The 14,815-nt window shown below is 42.1% G+C and overlaps 1 long non-coding RNA gene across 1 annotated transcript; it reads left to right on the top strand.

Annotated features, from left to right (window-relative positions):
• The first annotated feature begins 12,740 nt into the window (after positions 1 to 12,740).
• LOC134030911 (uncharacterized) lies at positions 12,741 to 13,424 on the top strand. Its single transcript, XR_009931772.1, has 3 exons — positions 12,741 to 12,841; positions 13,006 to 13,107; positions 13,198 to 13,424. It is a non-coding gene; the product is annotated as an uncharacterized LOC134030911 (long non-coding RNA).
• Positions 13,425 to 14,815: the final 1,391 nt, after the last annotated feature.

Here is a 14,815-nt window from a genome sequence, read left to right as displayed (position 1 = left end):
ACAGACCAAGGCATAAAAGAAACAGACACTGATAATGGGGGACGTAACACACCCCTACCAAGAAAAACAAAACCTCAAGGATTTGTTTTCACCAGCAACATCAAACCAACGGCCCCACACCATGTTCTTAGAACCCTTAATATGGTGGATACTGAGGTTGTAGCTCTGTACAATCAAAGCCCACCGCATAAGGCAGCGGTTTTGATTGTACATGCGGTTTAAGAAAACCAGAGGATTATGGTCGGGCTGATAAAAGCAGTAAGAGGAGCCGACACGGTAGAAAAAATCCTATAAAACGTCCTTTAGTATCCCATCATGCCTAGGAAAAGACTAAGCTGTCGGCGGGTAGTGGGCACCAGGTAGGTCGTGATGGCCTCTATCTTTTTTTCTTATGGGGCGCACCTGACCCCGTTCTACCTCCTTTCGATAGGTTACCATAGCCTTCCCGAATTCACACTGGGCTAGGTTTAAAGTTAACGATGCAGCCTGCAACCGCTCAAACAACACCTCATGTGTTCTGTCCAGCTGGAGGAGTGAATGACCAAGTCGTCTAGGTAAGCTGTGCAGTTTTCTACACCAGCCAGCACCTTATTCACCAACCGCTGGAAGGTAGCGGGCACATTGCGCATACCAAAAGCCATCACTGTATACCAGGGGTGGCGAACCTGCGAGCCAGGGCTCGCAAGCTCTTTGCCCTGCTCCTGTGAGGCTCTTACTGAGCGGCTGGGGGAATAAAAGGAATACAAAAAATATATACTGTGGCATATATATATATGGACCCTTTCGCATTTTGTGTCGCGTATCACATCATTGTTTAAGACTTAAACAAACCGCACAGAGCTGTCGCAGGGGTGGCCCTGAGCGAACTTAACATGCGAGGCCCTGCTTATTGACATACACGTGATGCACGCGCAAGAATCACTTTCAACCCGCACGGGGACTGTCCATAATTCCGACAGCTATTATCCTGCGCGTGCGCGGAGCCACACCATTTCTGCAAGACGTGCTGACAAATTTATCCAGCGATCCTCAAATCGACTTGTGAAATTCTTGCTTCTTTTTAGTTTTATTCCTTTTCTCAGCGCCGACTCATGTTTGCAAAATCGGTCTTGCTCTCCTGTAGGTGACGTTTGTTTCTCCCGGCCGTCTCCTTCCTCCTCGCACTCTCACAGGGCGTGCACTAACGCCCTGTGGTGTAACGTAAATAATGAACGAAAAAATACATGAGATTTTTTGACAAATGGGTATTTCATTTTAGAGCACATCGAGTCAAGAAGAGGAATACAAAAATATTGAAAGTAAAAAAAAAATTGCAATTGCAAACTTGGATTGCAAACCATGCAGGCGCGAGGCCCCCGGTGGCGCAAGGCCCTGTGCGGTCGTATAAAAACTGTTATGCTTTGTATTATGACTGTCATTAGATCTGTAAGCCGCTGTTGTAGTGCAGGCGTGCATGTGTGGCTCTTTGCTATGGTGCGTTTTTTTTTTGTTGGGCTCTTTATGCTGGACTGGTTAGCCACCCCTGCTGTATATTGTAGAAACTGATCGGGTGTCATGAATGCCGAAATATTTGATGCACATTCCGTCAAAGGAACTTGCCAATATCCCTTTAGCATGTCCAGCTTGCGCACATACTTGGAAGACCCAATCATGTCAACACAGTCGTCTATGCGTGACGAATAGGGAATGAGTCGGGCACGGTGACCGTGTTGACCCGCCAGTAGTCTGTGCACAACCTAGCCGAACCATCAGGTTTAGGCACCAATATGCACAGGGAACTCCAGGGGCTATTACTGGGTTTCGCCATTTCATTCTCTAGTAAATACCTTGCGTCCCTTTTCATTAGCTCTCGCTTATGGGCGTTTACCTGATACAGATGTTATTGAACCGGTGCAGCGCCTCCAACATCCACGTCATGCTCCAGAACGGTGGTACAACTTGGAACATCCTGGAAGATACTAGGAAACTCACGAATCAACGTAACAAGGTTTTCTTGTTTACCAGAAGATAAATGTGGCATTATGGACGGCAACGACTCCAACAACTTCGAGTTACACAACCTTTCGCATTGCGCGTGCGTAACCCTCAACCCCAACCCATCCTCTTGGTTGTTTTCTAGGGCCGCGTCAGAGCGCTGCACCAGGGCGGCCACACTGGACACAACCGGGGTAAACTTGGATGTCTGAGCCAAGAGAAGACTCACGCACCTTGTAGCGCTTTAACATATTGACATGGCACAGCCGAGATGAGCGCCTCTGCTCTGGAGTCTTCACAACATAATTTGTGTCACTTTCTTTTCTACCAGATGGGGACCCGAATAGCGGGCAGACAGGGACAAGCCCTGTACCGGCAACAAAACCAACACCTGGTCACCTTTTTTGAACTCACGGCTTTTAGCAGTTGTCATACCAATGTTTCATTTTTGCCTGAGCTGATAAGAGAGACTTATGAGCTAATTCACACGCATCATGCAGCCGGTTACCAGGGGCGTGTCCAGGGAGTGGCCAGGGGTGGCGCTGGCCACCACTGAAAAGTGATTGGCCACCACTGATGCCACCTCTACCATGCGATCGGCTATTGGCTGACAGTCTTGTCCATATGCATGAATACTGGCCAATGAAAAAACATCTCAAATATGAGGGGCGGGAGTTCAGGCTGAGCGGCATGTTCAACAACCACACAGGAGAAGCATGAGAGAAGACTGATGATACTAACGTCGATTTTTCCATGTGTGCTGGGAGATATTCGTAAGGAAACATTCAGAAGCTAAACATGAGCTAGAAATTTGTATGATGTTATTTAACACCATGCAGCCCGCTTACTTTCGGTGTATGGAATACAGTTCGTATTCGAAAAATAGCCTGATGTAAAGTCTCTACAGTCTGTAGCTTGCTTTGCTAAATAGCATGCTAGCTAGCAAGCATTCACGATATGTGAGACATTTTATTTATAAGATGTTAAATACCCATGCCATTTGTCTGTGTTTCACATGATGATTGGTTTGTAGAGTAGTTAACAAAAGTAACGCAATGCATTGTATTGTTATTCTGACAAGTTTACTATATTAAATGGAAATCATAATCCTGGATTACTTCAGTCAAAAGATGACCGAGGTGAAGTTAGTTTCATATTTCGACATTTGTCTCACATTCGGAAGACTTTACTTTGCAGCGTCGCGTTAGGGACCGGGTAAAAACTACTCATACATAACATATTTTGAAAAATGATGACTTATAATATTTTTATGAATATAAAACCTCAAACGGACACCAGAGTATTCTAACAATGTTTGGTGTACTTCCTCAGCCTTTACTTTTTCAATTAAGTTTCAAACAAAATGATAGAAAATCACTATCTGAAAATAGCTTAATCCTCACAAATCTTAATAACTTTTTCAAAATTGTGTCAAAAAATTTCAAATATATACCAGATTATTTTAATAATGTCTGGCCTACTTCCACATACAATACAAAAGAAAAAATCTTTGGAATTCTACATAGGGCTGACGTGAGGTGAACATAATATTATTGAATAATGTGAACTTTCTGAAGAACAAAGAAATGACTCTGACACAGGCAGCAATGAGCCCCCAACAGTGCCTGATGCAGTGTCTGCTCATCAAGGTATGTCCTCTGAACATCAGTAAGATTTAATAAGTACGTCATACAGTAAAGGTTATCAGTTATATTGTTTGTTATTACTCTAGGAATCTATAAATAATGGTAAAATGACTGAATAAATGGTTCTAAATGTATGAGTAGGCCTACAGATAATACATCTGTCATTTCAAGTTTGCAGTTGGAATGTTTCTGACATGTATGACTGGTAGAATTTACGGAATCCATCGAAGAAACTGTAGACTAATTTCTAGACTGTTGAAAATTATTATGAATACATTAGAATAAATTATAATTTGCAATAGGGAAATCCCATATGCGGGATGCTCAATTTAGATTAAGGATGTGACCATTTACTAACAACTACACACAGCAGGAAAATGTTAATAGAAAATGCTTAGTTTATTGAGATATAACACGTAGTTATATATACCTACAACAAAAAGGGTAGATAAAAAAATGTGAACTTGAGTCTCGATATGTGGTTGATGGCCACCCTGCTCTGAGGCTGTGCCCTTGCCTGGCCACCCTGTTCCCGGTTACGCATCCGCTGCACAGTCACACACATTTCTTGGTATGGTTTTAGGTCTGTCTTAATGCGATGTTGTGCGAACCGAAACAACGTTTACAAACGTGAATTTATCTTACTCTGTACTTCAGTCCTTTTGCGGGCATCTGTGGGAGTGGGAGCACTCGATGGTCTTTTAAAAAATCGCTTGATATCCATGGATAATTTATCCATTCCGAACAGGTAGGCAGGCTAATCCACAACGTGTATGTGTTTACATACTTCGTGGATCCTGATTGGTGTTGCTGCCGTAGCCGCAACTCATTGATTGGAAGGTCACAGACCATATACAGCGCAGATGAAATGATTCAGACTACAGAGTTTATATGTTCAACAATATGACATTTATGCTTTGGCGTTTTAAAATGACACAACATTTTTGGGGGATTCTTCCAACGGCAGAATACAAGGCGCAGGAAACTTAGAGGTGCGTAAGCGCGCATAAACGCTATTTAGAGGTGGATTTACGAATTTCGAGGTGGATAAACGCACTTTGTAGGTGGATAAACGCTATTTCCGAATTTTGGGAGGTGCATAAACGGCATTTACGTGCGTTTAGCCTCCACTACATCCCTGGTAACGGACCCACACAGTCAACGATTACCCTATCAAACTGCTCCCCCACCACCGGTATCGGACTGAGTGGAGTGCGGGGAATAGTCTTATTAGGTTTCCCAACTATTTGACACATATGACACGTGCTACAATAACTTACCACGTCCTTCTTCAACCCCGGAAAACACAGGTGTAACAGTACCTCCTGCAATGTTGTTGCCAAGAAGCAGGGATACACCCTCAACAGGTAAGTTGTCTACAAACCCGACACGAAAACACCCAGCTACAAGGTTAGACTCCAACCGTACCCAATGTAACGGTACGGGTTTTGTTTCTCTATCCCTCGCAGTAGCACCTGTGAACCTGCGGCTGTGCTGTCAGACCAAGGCAGCACGCTTGCGAGAATCAGTGACTGAGCAGTCCCTGTGTCCCTCAAAATGTCCACAGGCCTCCTGCTCGATTTGTCATCTGTCAAAGACACCCACCCAACAGACACAAATGGCTTATAGGTTGGATCCGGAACTAAGGCGGGTTCAGTCAATAGATTCACCGATTGTACCAACCCCAGGTCCTTAGGTCTTCGGGGAGGTGACTTTGGTTTGGTTTTAAGTGTAGGTCAGTCAGCAATGAAATGCCCTACACGGTGACAGTAAAAATATTCCCTGTTGTCTACCTTACGAGTTGTTTCCCCGGGTAGAGGACGATTGCTGTGTGGTGATGCTGCAAGCCTGGCTCTGCCCTCCTACGTACTTCCGCTCAATTTTGATTTAGCTTCTGTACTAGTTCTGGGAATTCGGCACATAAGTCGGTTTTCTCAAATCAATTTTTTGTCAGCGAACAGAGGGAGTGGCTGAGAACGATGACGTTGATGTTGTGTGCTAGTTTGAGTTGTAGTTCAGTAATGGCAGCGGAGAAAGATGCGAGCGAAGCCATTCATTCGGTCCTTTGTGGCAACGCTGTCGAATATCCAAAAGTTAAAGCCGGAGCAAGAGCAATCTTTGCTAAGTTTTGTTGGTGGTCATGATGTTGTGGCCCTCCTCCCCACGGGGTTCGGGAAAAGTTTGGTTGTGGCAGATCAGAGTGGCTCTAGGCAGATCCAATAGTTTTAAACTTCAACAGAGTACCCGCCTTCAAGGAAGTTAACTATTGTCAATGGAGCGATCCCAGACCCTCTGTACAAATGAAATGTACGGGTCTGGTTAGGACCAGGCTACTGCAGGCCTGCCCTTAGAACGAAATCCAGAAAACACGGTTTTATGTGTTAAGGCGTACTTGTCTGCCAAGATGGCTGCTTGCGCTATGGACGCCACTTTCTGTTCATTTAAAGGAACCACAATGCGGTCTGGTAAATGTTTTTTAAAGTCCTCCAGAAGGATTAGTTCCCTAAAGTCTGCTAGGGTGTTGGCCTTACTAGCAAGGCACCATTTATCAAATAGAGACTCCTTGTCCCGTGCAAATTCAATAAATGTTCTGGTTGTAAAGGTTGGTGTTTTTTGTGGCCATTGTAGCGCTGCCTGTACGCTTCAGGAACCAGCTCATAAGCACGTAAAACTGTTTGTTTCACTACCTCGTAACTGAGACCTCGTAACTGTCCTATGCATTTCACTTTTCTAGGTCTGTACAAGGAAGATGACTGCTCAACAAGTCGGCATCACAATATATTGGCACAAGAACCAATCACTTCATAACTGCTACCTCCAATTACTGTACATATTGTCCTGTCACTGTACATACTGTCCTGTGATGAAGAAAGTGTTTAGTCCGTCTTTTCATAAACGGAGTGACTAAGTTCAGTTGAGTTCTGGATTTTAATAAGTATTATCAATCTGCAGATTGGGAGAGAAAACCAGTCTTCTGACCATAAATGACAACACAACACCAAGCTTAGGTCTCAACCAGGTCTCTCACAGCTCTGAAAGCCGGAGGACCATCTTTTATAGGGCACAAGAATGTAGATTGTGACAGTCAGGCAGGAATGACGTTACAACAGTCTCAGAGAAAGAGATTCACTGCTCCCAACACATGACAACTCTCAGACTAGAGAGTTCATAGTTGGAGCTCTCCTTGTAGTCATGACAAGGAACGTTTAGCCAGTAATTTCTCCTGACCCCGAACATCTATTAACCTGACACATAGACACAATATACTCTTATTAATAGCAAGCTTACATGAGAACGTATTAACTAGCATCCAATGACTAGTTCTATTGATTAGTGAATAATGTAAGCACACAGGAAATCCCAATTTCTTCCACACCTGTCACTGTAGGCTACATATACGTTTGCGCTGGCACCTTAAAATTTGGCATCATGGTCTTGGGGAAACGCTGTTTCATTTTTATTATGTACAACCATATGTAATTGAAACAATATTTGTATATTGCCACCAACTGAGTTTGCGAATTGCCTCTTACATTTAGGAATGTTGGCAGTGAAACCGAATTGCGCACAATACTGAGCCAACGCAATCGCAGTGCAAGGGAAGTTCACAAAGCTCCAAGCCAGCCAGCCTGATATTACAACATTTATTTATGTATTTGCACCCCTGGTCAAAAATGATGTCTGTAACCAACTAAATAGGCTACGGCTAAAGCATACAAACCTCACACAGCTTGAGCTTAAGTCAAATTAAACAAACAGATGTGGCTGTAAACCCTTCCCCACCTTTTTATATCATACAGTATTTCAATTGTGACCACCAACTTCATACTACAGTTTTTCTCGATTGGTTACACACATTTTCTGAAAGCATACCTCATACTCTCACACAAATCAAAAAACACACACACAATGGGCAAAACCCCTCACTTCTCCTGCAAAATTAAACTTTACACTAAAAAAAAAGGTTATTTAATCTCAAAATTGTATTTTGTTTTCAAATGACACACACAAACAATCATATGAATAGACATAAGAATCATTTGAACACTGATGTACTCAATGTAAAACACTATGATGAATGGAAAACACTTCTTCATTCATCATAGTGATTTAGCCTTTTTGTTCAGTGTTACACTTACTGTACCACAGACAGTACATACATAAGTGTGAGAATATTGTTTTTATACTCAGAACACACAAATACACGGTAACAAATATATTTTATTTTTCCCACAAAAACAATGTACACAGTGTACATCCCAACCAACACAAAATTGCACATACAGTGGTCTACATACAAAACAACAAAATTATTTACTGTATACTGTATACAGTTACATTATTGGGTGTGCTCAAGCCTTTGGCGAGAGCACAACCTTTCTTCTCTCACATATATATTATTATTATTTTTATTTCTTTTTGCCCCCCTAAAACTCAGTCAATATTTGGCCTACATAGACAACGTAGGTGTCAAAAGTTTCGTCTTGGTAGCGATTGAGTTGCTTCTATTGGAATTTACGTTCCGTTGCATGGTTTAGGCTGAAGTTAAGTTTTTGTGGCGAAAAGTGAAGCTAACGGTGGCTAATTTGCTAGCCACAGTCACTGACGTTACTAACGTCACTACGTCACTAACGTCACGAAAACACGCGTGACTACCTTTGGCAGAACATTCGTTTCGCATCTGTTAACTTGGGGGATAGCTAGGCTAACTATAGCTTTACTGCAAGGCAGCTGCAGAAACGCCACAAACAAAGAGGCCAGGGTGATAACTATTTACCCATTTTACTTTGTGATATGACACACAATTGTGATGTGTAATGTACAGTATAAGCTGATATTATTAAGGAAGTACATCTACTTTCGGAAACAGTAGTCTACTATTTCACTGAAGTATTAGCATCATGACATTAGCCTGTGTTGCCCGGGCAACACATACTACAGTGGTCTATGATGTAGCGTTATCTGTTTTCAATCGTTAAAATAAACATTCCTCACATATACATTTTCGTTGTAGGATTTATTCTGACATTAGTAAACGATTTGTTGGTGAAATTACCATTACCTGTGGTTTCAAACCAGTGTAGCTCACTGCAACGCTGTAGCTTACGCGAGACACACGACAAAAACATCTAACTTACACAGCTGTTTAGGAAGTCAAACAACGACAGAACATGTTCGGCACTCCCCTTACTTAAATCAAAAGTCTATCTAACTACTAACCTGAACTTCATTGCCACAGCCTAAACGTTGTCAATCTGTTAATGAAAATAATTAATTTCAGCCTAAACCGTACAACGGAACGTTACATCCAATTCAACCAACGCAATCGCTACAGTACCAAGACGAACACAGCAGTAGTCTAGTACTGTACCGTAGTAGAATTTACCGGGGCAGCTTCTCCACACAGGGCTATATCGCATTTTGCGTTGTTACTGACAATGATCGCTACCAGTGAGCTTTTTATCAATGAGCGATTTTCCACTAAATAAATGTCAAGCTTATTTACGTTTTTGGGGGCATATTTTCAGTTAGCAGATGGTACTGTTTGAATCGCGATTCCATCTTCTACTGCCGGTAACGTTGTAGAATAATCTTCAAAGGGGGTTCTTTATTAATGAATGAATGCAATGAGTAGGCTAAATGCCTGAAAATATCACGAGAAGGGAAAACTTAAAAGGACGTTTAAATCATAGAGATTAGGTCAATTTTTACACCGCTCTGCCAAATTTATTCGTTTTGATTCAGCTATGAGGCTGCCTCTTGCAGGGGAAATGAGAAGACATCTATTTCATTCTACACTTCACTCGTATTTTGAGTTGTAAATGAGCAGCAACAAATATATGCTTTTAAATCTATGTAATCTTTATAAATAATAAGTATGCATTTTTATATAAAATATACAGAAATACGGACCCCTGTGCAACCGATGCAAGCAAGCACACCCTACAATTTCCCCAGAAATTGTACCCTCTCTAGTTATTATTTTTCTTTGTATTTGCCGTAATGTTATGGCGTTATTTTCTAGGACCATGTTCATGATTTCAGTTTCCTGTTCAGGAGACAGAAGAAGTTCCTGACCACCTTGTGTTGGTAATCTTTAAGTTCTGCCAAACAAATAGTAAAATACTGTAAATATTGTGTAGGAATACAAAGTAGGAATACATTTTCCAAATACTTGAAACATACTTTATTTTTACAGTCCTACAGAACAGTCCACAGGCAATACTGTACTACTGTATTCATTGAGTACAGTATTGATATGCAGTAGGCCTACTGCAATTTCGTAGTGAGAGTAGAATTCTTACCTATTCTCATTTCGGTAAATCCGGATGATGGATGCTAGAGTGTACCTGCTCAAATTTGGCTGTACTCTTTGCCCAGCCTCCCTCATTGTTAGACCATGGTTGACCACATGGTCAACCAAAGTGTCTCGGATCTCATCAGAGATTACTGTCCTTGGCCTTCCTCATCCTCGTCCTCCCCGGCCTCCTCCTCTTACTCTCACTCCTCTGGCTCTGCCTCTGTTTTCAATGTTGGCATCCATTGCTCCAAAACAGAAGAGGTCATCTGTTGCCCTTTTATGCTAAAGCTCTGATTTCTAATTGTAAAACTGTGTGACAGGTGTTTGCCCATGTGATGAGTCAGTGTGCATATTTGAATGGCAGTGTGTTCCTTGTGAAAACAAAAGATTTTCTTCATGAAAATTGTGCCAAATGCAGAGAATTGTGTGTAGTGTTTTGAAAAAAGTGTGTTTTAGAACTGCAATTTGAGTGTAAAGCAGGAATTGTGCTTGTAGTTTAGCAGAATTGGTTCAGGGGGTTGGTGCATGAGTTACATGTTGTGGTAATTGTGTCTCAAGTGCCAGTATTTGTGTGTAAACAATTGAGAAAAACTGTAATAACTAGCTAGCTAACTGTTACGTCCCCCGGTTGTCTGAAGGCCTGTTACTGTTTTATGTTGGTATGTTTGTGTTCTACCCGAGTTTGCCCAACAGAAAGAACCATTCGGGTCGGCGAGGACGCCTCGTTTCCAGCCCGGGTCTCTGGTCTGGTGCTCATCTAGGCTCCACCCCCTCATCAGCGCGCTACCAGCTGTGGCTGGTTTGGACGATATATAAAGCCATCAGTATTCGGTTCGGGCTCTCTCTTGGTTTTGGTGGGTCGAACATGTGTCAGGACAGTCCTGTGTTTTTGTGTAACTACCCCTGTTCTCTTTTACCTGTAGAGTGCGAGGTGTACACCTCCCGTAGGACAACTATCGTTAGGCAAGATCTTGGCTAACGCCCTCTGTGTTTTGGACAGGGCGCCTTGATCGTGCGCTAGCTTAGTGTGGGTAGGCGGTCAGGAGCGTCTTCTTTTGAGTTCTTTGATTTGGTTCCGTCCAGCATTGACCACAGGGTAAATAAAGCCCTTTGATTACACTTTACATTTAGCCTCTGTGTCCTTGCTCGCACCCACGACTCCATGCCCTTTTCACTGTCCACTGGTTTTCATTGAGCAGCGGGCTGTCGGTCCCCATCCTCTGGGGTCGCGTACGTAACACTAACCAACATTGTATTTGATAGTAGCTAGCATTAGCACAAGCATCCTTAGGCTAGAGCTACTTTACTAGTTGTTACAATTGTTGTCATAATTTCGCATCCGAGATTCAAGCAAGACTTTAATTTTGGAAACCAGACGCTGATTGAGCCAAACCACGCGTTAATTTTGTGTGGTTTACTGTACACGTCTTAAAAATTTAGAGGACATTTACGTTTATAAATGACAACGTGTCACGGGACACGGTTCAATTCAAGGCAAAAAATACGGCGAGATAGCATGCAAAGTTGGCGGTAATTTTGTGTGGTCTACACATGTGTCTTAACCCTCGTGCTGCCTTCGGGTCACATGACCCAAAGGTTCATAACGAACCATCGTTGTGTTTACCCAATTTTACCCAATACAAAAACAAATAATTTTCTTTTAACCATTCCAATGTGGGGGGTCTGAGACAGCCCGACAGTTAAAAGAAAATGCTTCACTTTGTTTTTGTATGAGGTAAATTTGTCGCAATACGATGGTGGGTCACAATGACTGATGGGTCAGAATGACCCGAAGATAACACAAGGGTTAATATTTGCCCACTAGACCTTCCATAGGAGTAGGCAGGCTCCGTAAATTCTGTTTGCAGAAGCATAACATCAGAGAATGTCTAATAAGGGGAGAACTGCCACTCTCTGGAAACTTACGGCTTCTGAACTGGTTGCAGTTCCACTCCAGGTTCCATATGAGGATGCTCACAGGCAGGGGCAGCGCCAGAGAATTTTTAATGCAGGTGCTGAGGGGCAGGGCCGGATTTAAAAATTCTGGGCCCCTGGGCACGAAGGCATCATGGGCCCCTCCCACCTCTCCTATCAGCTCAACCACAGCTTGTTATATATGTAAAACTATGTTGGTTACAAAATTCTAAATATTAATTAGCAATATGTGGTGTCATAAGGGGCTGTGATTTTGTGGCAAATATGGCTATTGCCTCGAGACAACCCCTGATAGTAGCCTTCATTCGCGTAGTGTCTACAGCAGGGCCGGGGTGCGTAATCGCGAAAATTCCTGGTGGGCCGCTTCACTTTTGGGTCAGTCGAGGATTTTTTTATTGTTGACATTTGTCACTTTAGTCTGTCCTCTCTTAAAGTAGGCTACACACGTTCCGCATTCTGACACTGCAGCCTCTGCATGGGTTGTACCATGTGAGGGAGTTCTCCCCTTCCAAATACGGTTGGTTGGGTCCATAGCCCGTCTTTTCCAAAACGTTTTCTCAGATAGGCTACCGATAGCTGGGCCGGGCAGCCCTACTGTAATGCAACCCAGTATCATAATTTCGTGAAACAGTCACGAAAAATAATCTAATATTTCGTGATACGTTCACGTAATTGGCACTTTTTTCGTGACTATGCCACGTTTCTTCAACCAGTGCATTTCAATGGAGAGAATATTCCGTGACCTCGGCACGTTTTAATTAACCAATTCATTTCAATGGAGCAACACAATGGGGAAATGTTTTCGATTTTTAAGCGATAAAAAACAAGTTCATAAAATAACTTGCCGTATTTTTTTTAAGAGGTAGGTGAAATAGGCTACATAGCCACAACAGAGACAGTGTGGTAGATGGATTCTTCAGAGCCATTCCTCCATCCACCTATCTAGCTATTGGTGAAGCTGGGCAGTACACCACCCAAGAGCAAGGTACGCTTCTTTTACCCTGTTATAATACTAAGATTTTGAATGGGTTATTTTTAATTATGAGTTGAAGAGCAAACGTGAACTTCACTTGTCCTGGTACAGTATGTTTCTGTGTTCCGTCTGCATGATTAGTTGAATATACGTGTTTATAACATATTTTTTTGCAGCTTGCATTTTACCCACAGTGCGTGCTCCTAAATTGTGATCCTGTGAGGTCGCCAACGTCACTGTGTTGGCTGGAAAAGCAGTAATCCTGATTACCATGAATGGTAAAGCAAGAAATTCCCCTCATTTAACATTATTTAGTTAGTGTATGTACACAAAGTATAGATTGTTGACATTTACTAATTTTTCATCAGGACATTATGAGTTGCACAAACCTGTGTATTTGTGCAATGTCTGCATGCAAAAGTGGACCCCAGAAGTCAGGGACCTGATCAAAAGTGGTTATTGGCCAGCTACAACACTTTCACAGACCCTATACTCTCTTGACCTCCTAAGTTCATTCCAGGAGCTGAAGGGGATCTCTCCAGGCTTGTCCAGGCAGGCCTTCACAAAATTGCTTGAACATCGCACACAGCGTGCTGGAAGAGTAAGTGTAAAAGAGAAAAGCATATCAGCCATTTTATGTATGTTTTTTGTATTCTCTTGTTGTGAATTGCTGTAATTTTATTTGTGAGAATGCTGTTAAGCATTCCAAGTATTGTTCTTTGAATCTATATTCAACTTATTGTGTGTGAGAATGCTGTTCAGCATTCTCACTATTGTTTTTCCAACTTCTTAGTTCTTCCGCCGTTTTTTGGCCTTTAACTAGTCCTGCATACTTTCACCGATTCCTAAAATTTTTGTATCAAAACGTTCAGCTCCTTCAGCAGATGTTGCCTATGACTTTTGGTATGTCTCACTTTTATACTTTTTAAGACATTAAGGTTTTTGTGCAAATTATTCTCCCATTAAAAGTAATGGTAAATCCTTTCAAATCATTAAAAAGCTTCCTCCTCTTTCAAACGTAACTACTTCAGCATACTTTCAGCTAGAGACACCATTCAACCTTTAAAATGTTCACAAGACATTCAGCTATTCCCAAATGATTCAGCTTTTTCAAATATTCAGCCAATTTTGAATTATGACAGTTTGAAATACATTAAAATGTTTGCTCCTTCTTGATTTTTATGAATGAGCAGCAAGCAGAGTGGCACACTCTGCTGCCTGCTCTTTTTCTGATATTCAACTAAATTGTCAAACAAATTCCTCTAACGTTCATATAGTTTAACTTACAGAAACAAGTTAAAATGTAGGAAAAATTGTCCTCTTTCAGCCAATGTAACTACTAAAGAGCTCACATTTACAGATTTTCAGCTATGAGCCTTGAAGCGAGAGCAGCCTTTCAAATTCTCTCACTAACTTCAATGGAGAGGTGGGTAAAATTCGTCAGAGAAATTCGAAAGTAGACGTTTTTTAAACTGCCAGTAAAGTCGTATTTCTGACCACACAGACATATAAAGGACATCTCTGGTTTCGGCAGAGTCTTGGGTCTCGGAAAATATCCTTATTATTTGGATTGGACGTATAATTTTGCGTCTAGGTTAATTTGTTTGAGGTGTGGCTGCTAGGTAAATGTTTGTTATTCCCTCTGCCCAGCTCGTTAGCGATCACAGCTGCGCCATCACCGTGGCAACCAAACAGACACGCACCATGAAAGCAGAATTGGGTACACGTTTTCGAAACTGCCAAGAGTCGTATTTCTGACCGCACACTCATATAAAGGATATCTATGGTTTCGGCAGAGTTTGGGTCTCGGAAAATATCCTTATTTTTTGGATTGGACGTATACATTTGCGTTAAAGTGTACATAATCTAGCTAGATCGTTTTTATTTGAGCAAGTTTCACAGAAATCGGCAAAAATCGAGGCTCAAGACTGTCATAGCTGACCGAACAGCCAAACCGGGGCTGGGGTAAGTGTTTGCAGCTGGCGT

This window comes from Osmerus eperlanus, chromosome 12 (assembly GCF_963692335.1).
Source record: "Osmerus eperlanus chromosome 12, fOsmEpe2.1, whole genome shotgun sequence".
NCBI classification, from domain to species: Eukaryota; Metazoa; Chordata; class Actinopteri; order Osmeriformes; family Osmeridae; genus Osmerus; species Osmerus eperlanus.
Note: the sequence above shows the minus strand (reverse complement) of the source record. Positions and strands in the feature narration are given on the sequence as shown.